An 18189-nucleotide genomic window follows, 5' to 3' on the forward strand; every position below is an offset into this window, starting at 1 on the left:
CAAGAGGTGTCTGGTTAAGGTGGTGTATCTGGTCGAATACTAAAGATCTGTGCAGAACAGCTGGCTGGAGCATTTATGGACATACTGAACCTCTCACTTCTGCAATCTGCGGTTTCCAACTGCTTTAAAAAGGCATCTATTGAATTGGTGCCCAAGAGGAGCATGGTGACCTGCCTCATTGGCTACCGTCTGGCCGCACATCCATCAATTGTAATGAAGTATTTGCAGAGGTTGGTTATGGCAGGAATCTACATCAGCCTCAGAAATCTCCTGGTTCTGCTTCAATTGCCGACTGCCACAACGTGCGATTTCTCTGGCTCTTCACTCTGCTCTGGACTACCTGGGCAACAGGAACTCATGCATCAGGCTGCTGTTCATTGACCATAGCTCAGTGTTCAACACAATCATCCCATCCAAACTTATCATCAAGCTTGAAAGCCTGGGCCTCTGTATCCCCCCACCCCCCCAGAACTGGATCCTCGACCTCCTCGTTGGCAGTTGAAGGTTGGTAACAAAATTTCCTCCTCACTAACTATCAACACTGGTGCACCTCAAAGCTGCGTGCTTAGTCCCCACTCTGCTCTCTTTACACCCTTGAGTGTATGGTTAAACATAGCTCCAAAGCCATCTTCAAATTCACCGAGAATTTGTTGTCCAAATGACAGGTGGCGATGAGTTGATGCACAGAAGTGAGATTGAGCATATTGGCTCTCGTTCAATGTTAACAAAACCAAGGAGCTAATTATTGACTTCAGAATGGGGAAATCAGGAGACTGCCTGACAGAGTCAGCAGCCTCAAATTCCTAGGCATTAGCACCTTGGGGGAACTGTCTAGGGCTCAGCACATAGATGCAATCATGAAGAAGGTGTACCAGTGTCTCTACTTTCTCAGAAGCTTAAGAGGATTTGGCATGTCACCAAGTATTCCAACAGACTTCTACGGATGACTGGTTGTAATGTGGCTTGTATGGCAGTTCCAATGCACAGGAACACAAGAGGATGTAGAGAGTAGTGGACAGCCCAGTCCACCATTGTCATATCCCTCTCCAGCATTGACATGACCTATAGGAAACGCTCCTTCAGAAAGGTGGAATCTATCATCAAGGATCCCCAACATCCCATCCATGTTATCTTCTCACTGATTCCATCAGACAGAAAGTACAGAAGCCTAAAGTCTCACACCACCAGATTCGGGAACAGCTATTTTTCTACAACCATCAGGTTCTTGAACTGACCTGTACAACCCTAATCCTACCTCAGCAACAGAACAACACAGACCACCTCTCGCTTTACCAAGGACTGACTTCTGGGAATCTCAGGCCCATAATAGCTCTGAACTGGAGAAGGGCCATTTGCTTGAGTCAGTGCATCGAGAGTGCACGGAGACCCTGTATAAGTGGTGAAAGAAGTGCGCCACCTTATAAACTACACACCCACTCTGTCGCACACCCCTTGCTCCGTCAGGCACTTCAGGATCCACAGAACTAGGGTGGAAGTAACTCATCCCCAATCCTGTGGGACTGCCTTGGAAGAGGAATGCATGATGGGACCTTCATCACTTTTGACAAAGAGTCTTCCCCTTGAAACATCCTCTCAGATGCTACTTGAACTACTGAATGTTCTCAGAATTTTCTGTTTTCTTTTACAGATTTCCAGCATCTGTGTTTTAAAAAAAATTCTTTAGAAGTGTAGCTGTGTTTCTAGTAATCTTCACGGTTAAAATAGTGGACCAGTGTATATGACACACATATCTAGTCAAAGTATTCAATGGAAATTTATTGAATTTGTGTCACCATATACTACCTTGAGATTCATTTTCATGCAGGTCTTTACAGGAAAATAAAGAAATGGAATAGAATTTATGAAAAACTATACATGACAATAACTGACAACGTGTAAATGGAAATTATGCAAATGAAAAATAAATAATACATAAATCTAACAGTAGAGTGATAGTATAGATAAAATATTGTAGTGTAATGAGTTACATGATGAGTATAAATGGTATAATTGAGGAAATGTTCCCCATGTTTATCCATATTCTGCATTGCCAGTTTAGTTTTTACTGTTCATAACATGAATGAAACTAAATCTGGAACATTAACATCACTGGCACTAGTGATGAGGATGGTTTAAAAAAAACTTCCAGGATTCCAACAAAACCCATCCGATCCCATAGCATCTACGTGGAAATGCAATCTGTTGCCTTTGTATTTTTGCACTTGCAAAGGCTGTGGTATTTCTTTCCATAAACAAACCGAATTATTTTTAGTGGCTTTACAATAAGACATTCTGATATAACTTCTTAAATTCCCGATTAGTTAGGTAACTGAATTTATAATCCACAGATACAAATATAAGAATGAGGAGCAGACCACCCCCCCCCCCCCACCGAGCCTAATTCACCTCTGCATTCCCGCCTACTCATGGTAACCTATCATCTCTTTCTTATCAAGAATCCATCTGCCTCTGTCGAAAAATATTCAAAGGCTTTGGTCCTACCACCCTTTGAGGAAGAGAGTTCTAAACTCATGACCCAGTGAGAGAAAAATATTCACTTCATCTTTGTTTAAGTAGGTGAGTCCTTGTTTTTTCAGCAGTGACCTGTAGTTCTAGATCCTCCCACAAGATGAAGCACCCACTCCGTATCCACCCTGTCAAGATCCTTCAGGGCTTGATACGTTTCCATCGAGTCCCCTTCCAAACTCTGGTGGATATCATGATGAGATTTAACCTGAACTTTGTCAATTACTCCTTCAGCTCTCTGTATCACTCTGTGCAGTTATACCATTGTCATGTATGTTTTGGTCTCCTTATTTACCAAAGGATATACTAGCACTGGAGGCAGTCCAGAAGGGATTCTTTTGGCTAAATCCTGCAATGAACGAGTTATCCTATCATGAACAGCTGATGAAATTGGATTTGTATTCCTTGGAGTCTACAAGAATGAGGCATGATGTTATTGAAACACATTTAAGAAGGGCTGCCAGGACAAGCCAGAGAACTATAGGCCAGTGAGCCTAACATCAATGGTGGGAAAGCTACTGGAGAGGACTCTGAGAGACGGAATTTGCATTCGGAGAGGCAAGGTCTGTCTCTCAAATTCAAATGTTTTTTTGAAGAGGTAACAAAGAGGATTTACAAAAGCAGGGTGATAGATGTTGTCTACATGGACTTTCACAAGACCTTTCACAAGGTCCGACGTGGTTCACTAATCCGGAAGGTTAGATCTCATGGGATCCAGAGTGTGTGAAATTTCTCAGATTGGAGGCCTGGGACCAGTAGTGTGCTGCAGAGTTTGATAATAATTTCCCATATATATTAATGATTTGGATGAGAATGTAGGTAGCATGACTGGTATGTTTTGCGGATAACACCTCAATCGGTGATTTAGTTGACACTGAAGATGGTAAGGATGTAGGTCAACTGAGAAAGTGGGAGCAGGAACGGTGGAGGGAATTTAAATCAGTCAAGTGCTAAGTGATGCATTTTGGGAAGTTAAATCAGGGTTTACTGACACAGTGAATGACAGGGAATGTAGAGCAAAGAGACCAAGGGGTAGAAGTACATAGTTCCCTGAAAAGGGTGATGCAGGTAGACGGGGTGGTCGAGAAGCCATCTGGCATGCTTATCTTTATTAGGGCATTGAGTTCAAGAGCTGGGATGCTACATTACAACTGTATCAGAGATTGGTGAGACTGCACATGGAACATTGTATTCTGGTTCTGGTCAGGATGGTTGTGATTACGGAGATTTAGAATTGGAGAGCTTGAGTTATAGGCAGAGATTGCATCAGCTGGAACTGTTTGTCCTGAAAAGCAGGAGATTGAGAGGTGATTCTAAAGTTCAAAGTACATCTATTATCAAAGTATGCATACATTATACAAACTTGAAGTAAAGTGAATAGCATTTAGAATGGCAGTGAGTCTGCAGACACAAAGCCTGGAGCAGGCCCACAGCCTCAGTCTCAGTGCAGTGAAGAGTGGAGTAGACGTTGTGGAGCAGCGAGCAGAACCAGCCTGACCTCACCTCTTGCCTTTTCAATCCATCAGCCCACGTTAAAATTGTCCAGACATTGGGTCGTTCCTCGCTCTAAGACTCAGGCCCTGTCAAATCAATACACTCTCGGCCTGGACCTTGCTGCCACGTTTTGGCCCATACCCAACTTTTCCAAATTGGTCCAGTGCTTAGATTGATCAAACTTGACTCACGGTTTAAGTGGACGGGCCCCGAATCTGCTCACCCAGACTCTGTCTTGAACATGCTTCGACTTCCCTCTGACCACTTCTCGAAAATGCCTCAACTTTGCTCTGAATTTGCCATGAACCCGCACGCTTTGACCCTCAACTTAGGCTCGCCTCTTCCTTGTTTGCGGCAATTGTTTACCATATTTTTTTCACAGTAAAAGTGCTACTAATGAATTAGTTATATTTCTTGTTTTGTTAACCACCAGTAAGTTGTCACTCACCCTCAATAATGCCATCTGAAACGGAAAGATTTTACCTACCTTGATTTTACCTAGGCTTTATCTAGGTTTAAGAAAGTTAAGAAAGGTGTAAATCAGGTGAATGGTCAAGAACTTTCCTCAGGGTAGGGAGTCCAAAACTAGATGACATGGGTTTAAAATGGATGGAAATTTTTTTAATAGGGATCTGAGGTAGAGCTGAATACAATTACAACATTAATAAGACATTGGGCAGATAAATGGATAGAAAAGGTTGAGAGGCCAAATGCAGGCAAATGGGACTAGTTCAGTTGAGCTACGTGGTCAGCACAGATGAGTTGGGCCGAAGGGCTTTTTTCTGTTCTATATAACTCTATGACTCTATGAGGCTGTGGGCAACTGGATTAAGAATAGGGTTATACCCCTAACAGAAGAATTGATGAGGCCAAGGCAGATCAGCAGTGGTCATAATGAATGGTGGGGCAGGCTTAAGGGGCTGAATAGCCTACTTTAGTTCCTATTTTCTCATGCTCTTGCACATTACTGCTCTAGTAAGAAGTTCAACATGCTACCATTTCCTTTCCTTCATTTGGTCATTTGTTCCCTCCCTCTATCTTTTTTTCACTTTCTCACAATCTCTCTCTCGCTCTCTCTTTCCATCACTTCACTCTCTCCCTTCCCCCACTCCTTGTCTTTCCTCAGTCTTTCTTCTCATTCTTTCTTTTCCCTCTCTCATCCCTCAACCTCTTTCTCCCTCTATTCGCTCTCTGCCTGTCTCTCTTTTACCTCTCTCTCTACACCACTTTGTCTTCCCTCACTCTCTCTCCCTATTTTCTCTCTTTCCCTGTCCCTCGCTTACCTCACTCTTTCCATTTTCTCTCCCCCACTCCCTTTTTCCTTGCCCTCTCTTCGTTTACTCCTTTTTCCTCACTTACTCTCTCTCTCTCTCTCTTTCTGTACTCTCTCCCTTCCCCCACTCCTTCCCTCTTTCCTCACTCTCACTTTTCTTACTGTCTTTCCCACTTCCTTCACTATCCCTTACTTTTCCCACTCTGTCTTTTCACCCTCTCTCTCCCCCCTCACGATCTCCCTGCCTCATCCCCTCTCTCCTCACTTTCTGCCTTCCCCTCTGTACTGCTGCTGAATTTCTCCCTCTGCTCGATCAGAAAACTGCGCCGAGCTCTACCGCATTGCAGGAGCATTGGCGGCAGCTGAACTGTTCCCTGTAGGTCTGGGGATCGTTGCCAGGTTTACCACACAGCACATACATCAGTGGATGTACAATCCTCACACTGAGCCAAGCGTGAAGTCACATTCCACAGCACGGCTTTGGAATTAACCCATAGAGAGATCTCCATGTAATGGATAATATAAAGTACCTTTAAGGCAAGTGTTTAGTTCTGGGTGAGGTCAGTTACTACAGTGTTGCACCACCCACCTCCCCAATCTGTCCCACCCCCACCATCTCCAATTCGAATTCCCAACTGGCTCTTATTAGCTCATGATGTCTCTTGGAATATATGCAGTGGATAACAGGCCAGTCCCAGGAATGGTCTGCTTTCCATCTTTCTTCTGTGCTGCATTAGATGATCTGAGCCAGGATGGCAATACCGTTAGGTTTTGGGGTTTGTTGACATTCCTCGTAAGACCATGAGCCCACGCCTGGGGTAGGGTGGATGCTGAGGGAGTGGGTGATGGTGGAACAAACAGCCAAAGTTAACTCGCACCCCTCCCACTCCACCAGCCTCAATGACGTTTGGTGGGATTGGGAATTGGTTGGTGCGTTAAAAATTGAACAGGTTTGCTATCGACTGTGTAACATTGACGTCGAGGATGGAATTACAGTGTATCCCAAGATGCTGGAGCATCAGGAAGAGTTTGTTCCTGGAATAGATGGTCTGGCAAATCCCTGCTCCTCTGACCAACTGCAATGTCTGGCTACAGCAAAGGTCAGGAACACTCGCTTCTCACAGACGCTTGGACACTCGGAAGAAAGAGGGACCCTTTGGAAGCTCGGTCAAGGCTGCTGCTCTTCAGTTACTGGGAACCGAGTTGTGAAGATCTGGAGTGAATTCCCAAGGCTACTCCTACAGCATTTCTTTCCAGTTAACCATACACTCTTAGTGGAAAAACTTACCCATTGGATCTCCTTTAAATCTCTGCCCTCTCACCTTAAACCTCTAGTTACTGTTTTGCCAACCCTGGAAAAAAGACCCCTGACTATTCCACCCTATCTGTGCCCCTCATGATTTTATAAAGGTCACCACTCAGCCTCCTACATTCTAGTGCAAATAACCTAGCCTACAGAATATCTCCTTGTAAATACAACCCTCCTGGTGAATCTCTTCTGCACTCTCTCTATCACAACCGTATCTTTTCTATAGTGAGTCAACAAGAACAGTCCACAGTCCACATGTGGTCTAAGCGAGCTGTGTTGTTTACAGCTGCAATGTGATGTGCTAACTCTTATGCTCAAAGCCTCTGCCTATGAGTGTAGGCATACCAAATACCCTTTTCACTCCCCCTATCCACATGTGCCACCACCTTCAGGAAGATATGGATTTACTCAAGAGCAACCTTTGGGTTCATTGATGCTCCTAAGGTCCCTGCCATTGACCCTACATGTCCTCCCAGATTTGACTTCCACAGCTCCTTCTGGTGCTCCTCCCTCCTTTTCTTTCTTCTTAGAACAGCGGTACTGGAGCCTACCAGGGAGAAGGCAATTCTAGATTTAGTGTTGTGCAATGAACCAGATTTGATCAGGGACCTCGAGGTAAAGGAACCATTAGGAGGTAGTGACCATAATATGATATGTTTTAACCTACAATTTGAGAAGGAGAAGGGAAAATCAGATGTGTCAGTATTGCAGTTGAACAAAGAGAACTATGGAGCTATGAGGGAGGAGCTGGCCAAAGTTCAATGGAACAATACCCTAGCAGGGAAGGCAGTGGAACAACAATGGCAGGTATTTCTAGGAATAATGCAGAAGGTGCGGGATCGGTTCATTCCAAAGAGGAAGAAAGATCCTAAGGGGAATAAGGGGTGGCTGTGGCTGACGAGGGAAGTAAAGGGCAGTATAAAAATAAAAGAGAAGAAGTATAACATAGCAAAGATGAGCAGGAAACCGGAGGACTGGGAAGCTTTTAAAGAGCAACAGAAGATAACAAAAAAGGCAATACGCCAAGAAAAAATGAGATACGAAGGTAAACTAGCCAAGAATATAAAGGAGGATAGTAAAAGCTTCTTTAGGAATGTGAATAGCAAAAAAATAGTTAAGACCAAAATTGGGCCACTGAAGACAGAAACGGGTGAATTTATTATGGGGAACAAGGAAATGGCAGACGAGTTGAACAGGTACTTTGGATCTTTCTTCACTAGTGAAGACACAAACAAACTCCCAGATGTAATAGTGGCCAAAGGAACTAGGGTAAAGGATGAACTGAAGGAAATTTATATTAGTCAAGAAACGGTGTTGGATAGACTGTTGAGTCTGAAGGCTGATAAGTCCCCAGGACCTGATGGTCTATATCTCAGGGTACTTAAGGAGGTGGCTCTAGAAATCGTGGACGCATTGGTAATCATTTTCCAATGTTCTATAGATTTAGGAACAGTTCCTGCTGATTGGAGGGTGGCTAATGTTGTCCCACTTTTCAAGAAAGGAGGGAGAGAGAAAACAGGGAATTATAGACCGGTTAGCCTGACATCAGTGGTGGGAAAGATGCTGGAGTTAATTATAAAAGAGGAAATTACGACACATTTGGATAGCAGTGGAAGGATCAGTCCGAGTAAGCATGGATTTATGAAGGGAAAATCATGCTTGACTAATCTTCTGGAGTTTTTTGAGGATGTAACTATGAAAATGGACACTGGAGAGCCAGTGGATGTAGTGTACCTGGACTTCCAGAAAGCTTTTGATAAAGTCCCACATAGGAGATTAGTGGGCAAAATTAGGGCACATGGTATTGGGGGCAGAGTACTGACATGGATTGAAAATTGGCTGGCTGACAGGAAACAAAGAGTAGCAATTAACAGGTTCCTTTTGGAAATGCACGCTGTGACCAGTGGGGTACCGCAAGGCTCGGTGCTGGGACTGCAGCTGTTTACAATATACATTAATGATTTAGATGAAAGGATTAAAAGTAACATTAGCAAATTTGCTGATGACACAAAGCTGGGTGCAAGTGTGAAATGTCAGGAGGATGTTATGAGAATGCAGGGTGACTTGGACAGGTTGGGTGAGTGGGCAAATGTTTGGCAGATGCAGTTTAATGTGGATAAATGTGAGGTTATCCACTTTGGTGGCAAGAACAGGAAGGCAGATTACTATCGAAATGGAGTCAGGTTAGGAAAAGGGGAAGTACAACGTGATCTAGGTGTTCTTGTACATCAGTCAATGAAAGCAAGCATGCAGGTACAGCAGGCAGTGAAGAAAGCTAATGGCATGCTGGCCTTTATAACAAGAGGAATTGAGTATAGGAGTAAAGAGGTCCTTCTGCAGCTGTACAGGGCCCTGGTGAGACCCTACCCGGAGTACTGTGTGCAGTTTTGGTCTCCAAATTTGAGGAAGGACATTCTTGCTATTGAGGGAGTGCAGCGTAGGTTCACAAGGTTAATTCCCGGAATGGCGGGACTGTCATATGTTGAAAGATTGGAGCGACTGGGCTTGTATACACTGGAATTTAGAAGGATGAGAGCGGATCTGATTGAAACATATAAGATTATTAAGGGATTGGACACACTGGAGGCAGGAAGCATGTTCCCGCTGATGGGTGAGTCCAGAACTAGAGGCCACAGTTTAAGAATAAGGGGTAGGCCATTTAGAACAGAGATGCGGAAAATCTTTTTCACCCAGAGAGTGGTGGATCTGTGGAATGCTCTGCCCCAGAAGGCAGTGGAGGCCAAGTCTCTGGATGCATTCAAGAGAGAGTTAGATAGAGCTCTTATAGATAGCGGGGTCAAGGGATATGGGGAGAGGGCAGGAATGGGGTACTGATTGTGTATGATCAGCCATGATCACAGTGAATGGCGGTGCTGGCTAGGAGGGCCAAATGGTCTACTCCTGCGCCTACTGTCTATTGTCTATTCTACGGCCTTCTGTCCTCTCCTATCAGATTCCCCTTTCTCCAGCTCTGTATCTCTTTCACCAATGAACTTCCCAGCTCTTTGCTTCACCACTCTCCTCCTCCGGGTTTCACCTATCACTTTGTTTTTCTTCTTCCCCTCCCCCCACTTTCTAACTCTACTCCTCATCATTTTTCTTCTGTCCTGCTGAAGGTCCTCGGCCCAAAACATCAACTATACTCTTTTCCATAGATACTGCCTGGTCTGTTGAGCTCCTCCAGCATTTTGTGTGTGTTACTTGGATTGAAGAGTTGCTGCCCTCTATCAAATGCTGAACTACTGTTCCTACTGGCAGAAGGCACAAACCGCACATACAATCCCTCCCGTACATGTAGGCAGTACACCCACCTCCATCTTGATCAGGTGCAAGGGTCCGGAATGCCCTTGGTGGGACAATTGCAACCCTTCATTGTAATTGCTCTTTCTGGAAAAAAGAAGGAGAAAGCGAGACAGATTTTCATTTACAATTGTGCTGTTTATCACTTCAAGTTATTTAGTAGCTGATGAGGCAGATTTGAAGTGTCATCCTCAATGTAATAGAGAAAACACAGCAGGAAATTGGCCCACAGCAAGGTTCCATAATCAGCAATGTGATTGTGAGCAGAGAGCGTGCTTTTCAATTTAATTTTTTTAAATTGATAATTGGTTTATTATTGTCTCATGTACTGAGATACAGTGAAAAGCTGTCTTGCATACTGTTCATTCAGATCAGATCATTTCATCACATCACATCAGTACATTGAGGTAGAACAAGGGACAAGCAGCGGCAGAGTGCAGAATAAAGTGTTACAGTTACAGAGAGAGTGCAGTGCAGGTAGACAATAGGGTGCAAGGTCACAACGAGGTAGACTGTGAGGTCAAGAGTCCGCCTTTTTGTATAAGGGGTCCATTCAAGGATAGAAGTTGTCCTTGACCCTGGTGATACGTAGTTTCAGACTTTGTATTTTCTGCCCAATCAGAGGGAGCAAAGAGGAAATGACAAAGAGGATCTGAGCATCAGTGGCAAGGCCAGCATTTATCGCCCATCCCTAGTTACCCTTGAGAAGGTGGTGGAGTTTTGCGGGGAACGGTCATTTTTAAACGCTGCAGGACAAAGGGTGCATAATGTAGGCGGTAGAGCTCGCAGAAGTTGTGAAGGATGGTAGTTGTTAACTGGTTTATTACCACCTCATGTATCGAGGCACAGCGAGAAACTTTGCTTTGCATGCCAGCTATATAGGCAGATCATTTCGAACCACAAGTGTGTTGAGGGAAAGCAATAACGGTGCAGAATGAAGTGTTACAGTTACAGGGGAAGTGCAGCGCAAACAGATGATAAGGTGCAAGGGCAGCAAAGAGGTAGATTGTGAGGCTGAGTCCATATTGTCATTTTAGGAACCATTCAATAGTCTAATAACAGTGGGATAGAAGCTGTCCTTGAGCCTGGTGGTACAGTACATACTTTCAGGTTTTTGTATCTTCGGCCCGATGGGAAGGGGAGAAGAGAGAATGTCTAGGGTGGGTGGGGTCTTCGATTATGTTGGCTGCTTCACTGAGGCAGTGAGAAGTGTAGGCAGAATCCATGGAGGGGAGGCTGGTTTTCATGATGTGCTGAGCTGTTCCACAACTGGCTGCAGTTTCTTACAGTCTTTGTCAGAGCAGCTGCTATGCCAAGGAGTACTGCATCCAGATAGGATGCCTTCTATCTATCTATAAAAATTGGTGAGGGTCAGTGTGTGCAGGCGGAACTTCCTTAGCCTCCTGGGGAAGTTGAGCTGCTGGTACACTTTTCTCTATCGTGGCATCAACCTGGTTGGACCAGGACCGAATGGTGATGTCCACTCCTAGGAACGTGAAGCTCTCAGCCACCTCCACCTCGGTGCCACTGATACGGATAGGAGTGTCTGCTTTCTGAAGTCAACGACCACCTCTAATTCAAAAGCTGGTGGGAAAGATGAGGACCAGGGGAACTCTATCCTTGCTCTGCTGAGGAGGAGAGGGGCTGAGAGCAGAGGTGCGACTTAGTTAAGAGCTCTGTCAGCTGTAGTAGTGGAGAAGCCATAGTTCAAGGGAAAGGGCTTGACCATTATGGTGACCTTCCCTTGGAGGACTGACTTGGGCCGTAGGTGCACATGCGTGTGGTGAACCCTCACAGACACAGATAACGCTATCGGTGAGGAGTTGCTGAACAACCACAGGCACAGTGGAAGCCAACATAAACTATAAGAAAGATCCCGTCAGCAGAGCAACCATTTGAAAATCACTTGCAGCCTTCCCTTCCTCTGAACTTGAAAAGCAGCTTGGCTGTGCAATGCACGGTGATAGAGGATAGGGCGAAACCAGCCAGAGCAACTAACCTGTGAAGTCCTGACGAAGGGTCTTGGCCCGAAACGTTGACTGCTCCTTGCAACGGATGCTGCCCGACCTGCTGAGTTCATCCAGCTTGTTTGTACGTCTTGGTTTGACGTACAAACGTGCAGTGTACTTTGTGAACTGAAGTGCCTCCAGTCAGGACTGTGTTCCCATGCTGACACTCTGGAAAATCTCCCTGATAGGGATCATTCTGGAGTTATAAAATTATGGAAAGCATAATTACAGATTAACTAAAACAAGAGCCAGTCTTCAGGAAATAAAACCTATACACAGTTTAGCTTCCAACTAATACTTTGTGGCGAGTTAAACCAATGTTCTAAATTATCTGTTTCATTTAAAACACTTCAGGAATGACAATTGACGAATGGTCCCGGTATCAGGACATTATTAAAGGTGTATCCCTGCCATTTAAACCACGGTTCAGGTCAGATCTGTTTTGTTGCTTAACCTTCTGGGTTAGTTGTATATTCATGGAACATTTATGATCATAACAACATCTGCAGATTTTCTTTTTTTGTATATTCATGGAGATGGCCTTCAACAATGTAACAAAAGGTACAAAGGTGTGTATTTTGAGTGTGTACAGGCTTTTGGAACAGGCATCAGTGTTGATTATTCAAAGTGGTTCTGCTAATTGGGATGTGCTACCATTGTAAATATGTAATTCTGTAAATTTACTTGGCTATCTTCCAAATGTTAAAGTAGGTGATTATAGCAATTGAAACTGTAGTTAATTTTATATTGCTATCTTTGTGTTACTTTTTTTTCTTCTATATAATGTATTGCAATGAACTGCTGCTGCTAAGTTAACAAATTTCACAACGCATGCCAGTGATAATAAACCTGATTCTGATTCTGAACTATAAAACATATAAAACATGCCAGGAGAGTGAGATTCTCTTGGACTCTTTCTATCCTGGAAGTTCACTGTGTGAATAAAGACTTCTAAAATTTCCCGTTTCAGCTTTCGTGTGGCTCAGTTTTAGTCGGTCACACAGTACTAGTGTTGGCATCATTTTATCCAGCAAAGCAATCAGAAGTGTCAGGAACTCCAGAGCATGGAGGGGTGATGACTAAAAGACAGCTGGGTACTCTGGTAGGACAATAACTGCGTGTATTTACTTGCGGAGCAGCCTCAATGGGCCAAATGGCCTAATTCTGCTCCTATACCTTATGGTCTTACTTAACTAATACCTTTATTCCACCCCCTCACCCCCCCCCATCAAACCTCATGGCCATTTTCTGTCTTTAAGACGTTCCCTTACACTACAGACTGAGAGTGTTCATTTATGTGTAACTGCATAGAGGTTGGTGTGTGTGTTTTGTGAGTGTTTGTGCATGAGAGTTGGTTTCAGGGGGTTGGCATGTATGCTAGTGAGTGTGTGTGTGTGTGTGTGTGTGTGTGTGTGTGTGTGTGTGTGTGTGTGTGTGTGTGTGTGTGTGTGTGTGTGTGTGTGTGTGTGTGTGTGTGTGTGCTGTGTTGAAAGTTTTGGTGTATGTCATTGACTAATACAGTAAGGGAACAGGCCCTTTGGCCCAACTTGTCCATGCCAACCTTAGCTCATTCCATTTGCCCATATTTGACCCAAATCCTTAACCTTTCCTACTCTGTATTGATCCAGATGTCTATTGAATGTCGTTATTGTACCTACCTGAACTATTTCCTCTGAGAGCTTGTTCCATATACTGACCAACCTTCGGGTTAAAAGTTGCCTCTGAGTTCCCTTTGAAAAGCTTCTCCTCTCACCTTCACCATATGCCCTCTTGTTTTTAGTTCCGCTGCCCTGGTAAAAGACTCTTAAGTGTTTACCTTATCTATAACCTTCAGGAGTTTAGACACTTCTGTAAGGTCACCCCTCAGTGTGTGTGTGTGCACGTGTGCATTAGTGTTGAGGCTGTCGGTGTGTAATTGTGCTGCGTGTTGGCATGTGTGTATTTTTGTCTGGGCATTAGTGTGTGTGCTTGTGTTGGATTTATTGACAAACAAATGGAAGGATGAAGTGAAGGAAGCCATTCAGCCTTTTTGCTCTTGTGTTAGATCTTTGAAGGAACTCCCAATTCGTCCACAATCCTATGCCATAGAAACCTCCCTATTCAATGTACATGTAGCTCCATTTCGTAAAATGCTTCCTCCTCTGTTCCAGGACACAGTAACCTATTGGGACTAAAAGTACTTTCCTAATCTATATATATTTTTAAGTAACAGGAAGCCCACACAGCAATTTATAGTCCCAAATGATGACTATCAAATCCCAGTTACATAGACTGAGCAGAATTTGAATTAGTTTGAGTTTGAGTTTGATAGAGTGCTGTGTCCCTCAGGGATTAGTGGAACAGTTCTGAGGCAAGGTCTCGACCTGAAATGAAGGCAGTTCCTCTCCACCCACAGATGCTGCTCGACCCACTGAGTTCCTCCCACAGGTTACGCATTTCTCCAAATTCCAGCATCTGCAGTCTCTTGTGTCTCCAGTGCATCATTCATGTTGGAAAATCTCCAGAGCACTTGTAGTTGATCATGGACACAAGAGATTCTGCAGATGCTGGAAATCTTGAGCGACACACACAAAGTGCTGGAGGAGCTCAGCAGGTCAGGGAGTATCAATGAAGGGGAATGAAGAACCGACTTTTCACGTCAAGACTCTTTGTCAGGACTGGAAAGGATGGGGTCAGAAGCCAGAATCGGAAGGAGGGGAAGGGGAGGAGTAACAGCCTGAGACCAGGTGAAGGGGGGGAATGATGTGAAAAGCTGGGAGGTGATAGGTGGAAGAGGGAAAAGGCTGAAAAAAGTTGGAATTTGATAGGAGAGGACAGTGGACCCAAGAATAAAGGGAAGATAGAGGTGAACCAGAGGGAGGAGATGAGAAGGGTCAGAGAAGTGAAGGGGAGAGAGGGTAACCAGAATAGGGAATGGGGAAAAAAAAGGGAAAGAGGGGAGGGAGAGAAATTACCAGAAGTTAGGTGAATCAATGTTCATGCCATCTGGTCGGAGGTTACCCAGGTGGAATATGAGGTGTTGCTCCCCCAACCTGAGTTTGGCTTCGTCATTACAGTACAGGAGTTTGTGGACAGACTACTAATCAGAATCAGAATCAGGTTTAGTATCACCAGCAAACGTCATGAAATTTGTTAACTTTGCGGCTGCAGTGCAATGCAATACATGATACATATAGAAATAAACTGAATTACAGTAAATATATATATTCAAATTAAAATATTTAAATATATATTTAAACTTAAATAGTTAAATTAAAATAAGTAATGAAAAAATAAGAAATAAAAAAGTAATGAGGTAATATTCGTGGGTTCAATGTCCATTTAGGAATCATCTCCTCCTACCTGTCTTTTCCCCATAACCCTTAATTTCCCTACTATGAAAAAATCTATCCAACTTTGTCTTAAATATATTTACTGAGGTAGCCTCCACTGCTTCATTAGGCAGAGAATTCCACTAGCAGTGGAAACAACTTTCTTGCCTCTATCATATACAGTCTATCCCTTTCATAATTTTATGTCTCTGTAAGACTACAACTGCATCTCAGGTGTGTACAGTTAGTAATGACATTTCAATGCAATTAAACAATCTTTCGCTGCTCAAAGCTGACAGAAATAGATTGGATTGTGGCCGGCGAACTGTCCTCTTAAGACATTGGTGGAAACAAGGTTATCATGCTGGTGTGTTTAAAAAAAAAATTTGACTCCCAAAACTGACCATCTTGCTGGCAAACGTTTGTCGTTTTATTGATTACCTTAGAGCTATGGTGCTGAATCAGAGGAACATTAGGAACGTGCGCGCCCTTTATTTCAAGGAATCCTGGTTAACCCCTTCCTGCCATTGTCAGTCAGGTTGTAGATAATCTGAGTGATGTGATCAACAGGCATGAAACAGCACACCCTGATGCCTTCACCATCATTTTAAACAGCAGCTTGAAAAAGTTACTTGAGATAAAAAGGCTCAGCACATGGGCAAGCATGAGCGTTAAGCCTGAGGAATCAGGTTTCTGGTGCTAAAGAAAGGCAGACTCATGGACAAGTTCCGTTTCTCCTTAGATGATATTGCTATCCCATACATCTCTGAGAAACCAGTCAAGAGCCTGGGGAAAGTCTTTCACTGCGGCTGCCATCCGGAAACTATCAAGCAGTTAGAAGTCTGGCTCACCAGTGTGGACGATCAGGCCTACCTGGCAAGTTCAAGGCCTGGATCTACCATCATGGCATCATCCCCTGAATCCTTTGGCCCGTGCTGGTGTATGAGGCACTCATCTCAGCAGTTGAGGTGCTTGAAAGAAAGATCAGTGACTGCCTTCAAGGATGGCTGGGCCTCACACGTAGCCCGAGCAATAAACTGCAGCTTCCTTTCCGTAGTCTGAACAATGAATTCTTCATTTTCCGTACAAAAAAATTGCTGCTGTACAGAGATTCCAGCGACCCCCATGGTCTCATCGGCAGGCATTAAGGTCCTTGAAGAAGTTTGGGCAACTGTCAAGGAAGTGCGGATCACCAGGATGGTAGGAATGGGGCAGCAGGGTGCTTGGACAAGATGGGAGGGTGTGCTGAAGCGGAAGCTCTCCTGGTCCGACATCTGACAGGCAGAACCCCAGTGCATCAAATTCATGATCCAGGCTGTGTATGATGTCCTGCCTAGTCCGGCGAATCTTTTTGCTTGGGGCAAAAGTAAGGCACCATCGTGTCCTCTCTGCCCTTGCAGAGGGACCCTGGAGCGTTCCTCAGCAGCTGCCCAAAAGCCCTTGGAGAAGGCTGCTTCTGCTGCAACCATGACCAGGTGCTGAAGGCAGTGGCAGAAAGCATCTCCTCAGTCATTAACAACAGTCGGCACCTTCACAAACCCAGAAAGCCCATAGGTTTTGTTAAAGCTAGAGACCAACCACAGCCTCCGCCCAGTTCATCAGCAAGCTTACTCACCACAGTGCCTGACTGACAACTGAAAATCGATCTGGACAAACAATTAAAATTCCTGGACTTCATTGCATTGTCATTCCTGAGGCCTGACATGGTCATTCTGTCAGAAGCCTCAAAATCATGGTAGAACTGACAGTTCCTTGGGAAGACCGGATCAAGGAAGCATTTGAACATAAGAAAGGCAAATACCAGGAACTGGTAGAGCATTGCCAGAGACGGGGTGGAGGACACGATGTGAGCCTGTAGAGGTGGGGTGTAGGTGTTTTTCTGGCTACTCACTGTGCAGAACCTACTCTCTCCTTGGCATCGCAGAGCTGCAAAGAAAAGAGCCATGAGGACGGTCACAGAGGCTGCTGAGTGAGCCTCCAGATGGCTATGGATCAAGAGGTGTGACCCATGGACCAGTACTGCTGGGACACAAGCCTGGGCCTAATCAACCCTGGCTGGGTTGCCTGGTCAAGAGTATCTGACGTTGAAAGGCCCAAAGCACCCAGCGACCCCATGTTTCTTCACTGATGATGTGTCCCAGCACATTCTCAGATATATCTCAGCATCATTATCGGTGACAGGTTGTAAATAAATGTGTTTCTATCTTATCCACTTCAAACAATGAACCTTTTCACTGGAGACAGATTGTTGATAAGGGGGGAATGAGTGAGATCACGAAGGAGTCTGACTGAGTCCTAGTTCAACTCCGGAACATTTGATAGTTGGAGAAACAGTGTCAGGGAGAGGCGATTTTTGACAGTTGACGAGGAAATTCTACGTAACTTTGTTTTTTCATATACTGGAAGGCTCAACGAGAGACCATTCGAACCTAGTAGCACCCTGTTAATACTCACAATCACTCAGTGTGGTGTGAAATCAGGTCTTCTGTAAGACTCTCAGATAACATCAGGCACTGAGTGTACCATTCAATCTGGATACTGCAACTTCTTATTTGGAATAGCACTTCCATGAGATACAAAACATGGAAAAGGCTATCCCATTCAACAGAATTTCAAAGTTCAGCGTAAATTTATTATCAAAGTACATATATGTTATCATATGCTACTTTGAGATTTGTTTTTTGCAGGCATTCACAGGGAAAAAGAAATACAAAAGAATTTTATGGAAAACTATACAAAGACTGACAAACAACCAATGTGCAAAAGAAGACAAACTGCAAATAAAAGTAATACTGAGAACATGAGTTGTAAAGAGTCCTTGAAAGTGAGTGTGTAGGTCGCAGAATCAGTTCAGAGCCTGAACTTGCTGGTGTGGGACCTAAGGCTCCTGTACCTCCTGCCTGATGGTAGTGGTGAAAAGAGAGCATGGTGTGAATGGTGGGGGCCCTTGATGATAGACGCTGCTTT

General features: G+C 44.3%; 1 protein-coding gene across 1 annotated transcript in view; it reads left to right on the forward strand.

The window, feature by feature from the left end:
- The window catches only part of LOC132384712 (zinc finger protein GLI1-like), a 219245-nt gene that overhangs the window by 110669 nt on the left and 90387 nt on the right, over window positions 1-18189 (forward strand). The window lies entirely within an intron of this gene.

The sequence above is a fragment of the Hypanus sabinus genome, chromosome X1 (assembly GCF_030144855.1).
Source record: "Hypanus sabinus isolate sHypSab1 chromosome X1, sHypSab1.hap1, whole genome shotgun sequence".
In the NCBI taxonomy this organism is placed as follows: domain Eukaryota; kingdom Metazoa; phylum Chordata; class Chondrichthyes; order Myliobatiformes; family Dasyatidae; genus Hypanus; species Hypanus sabinus.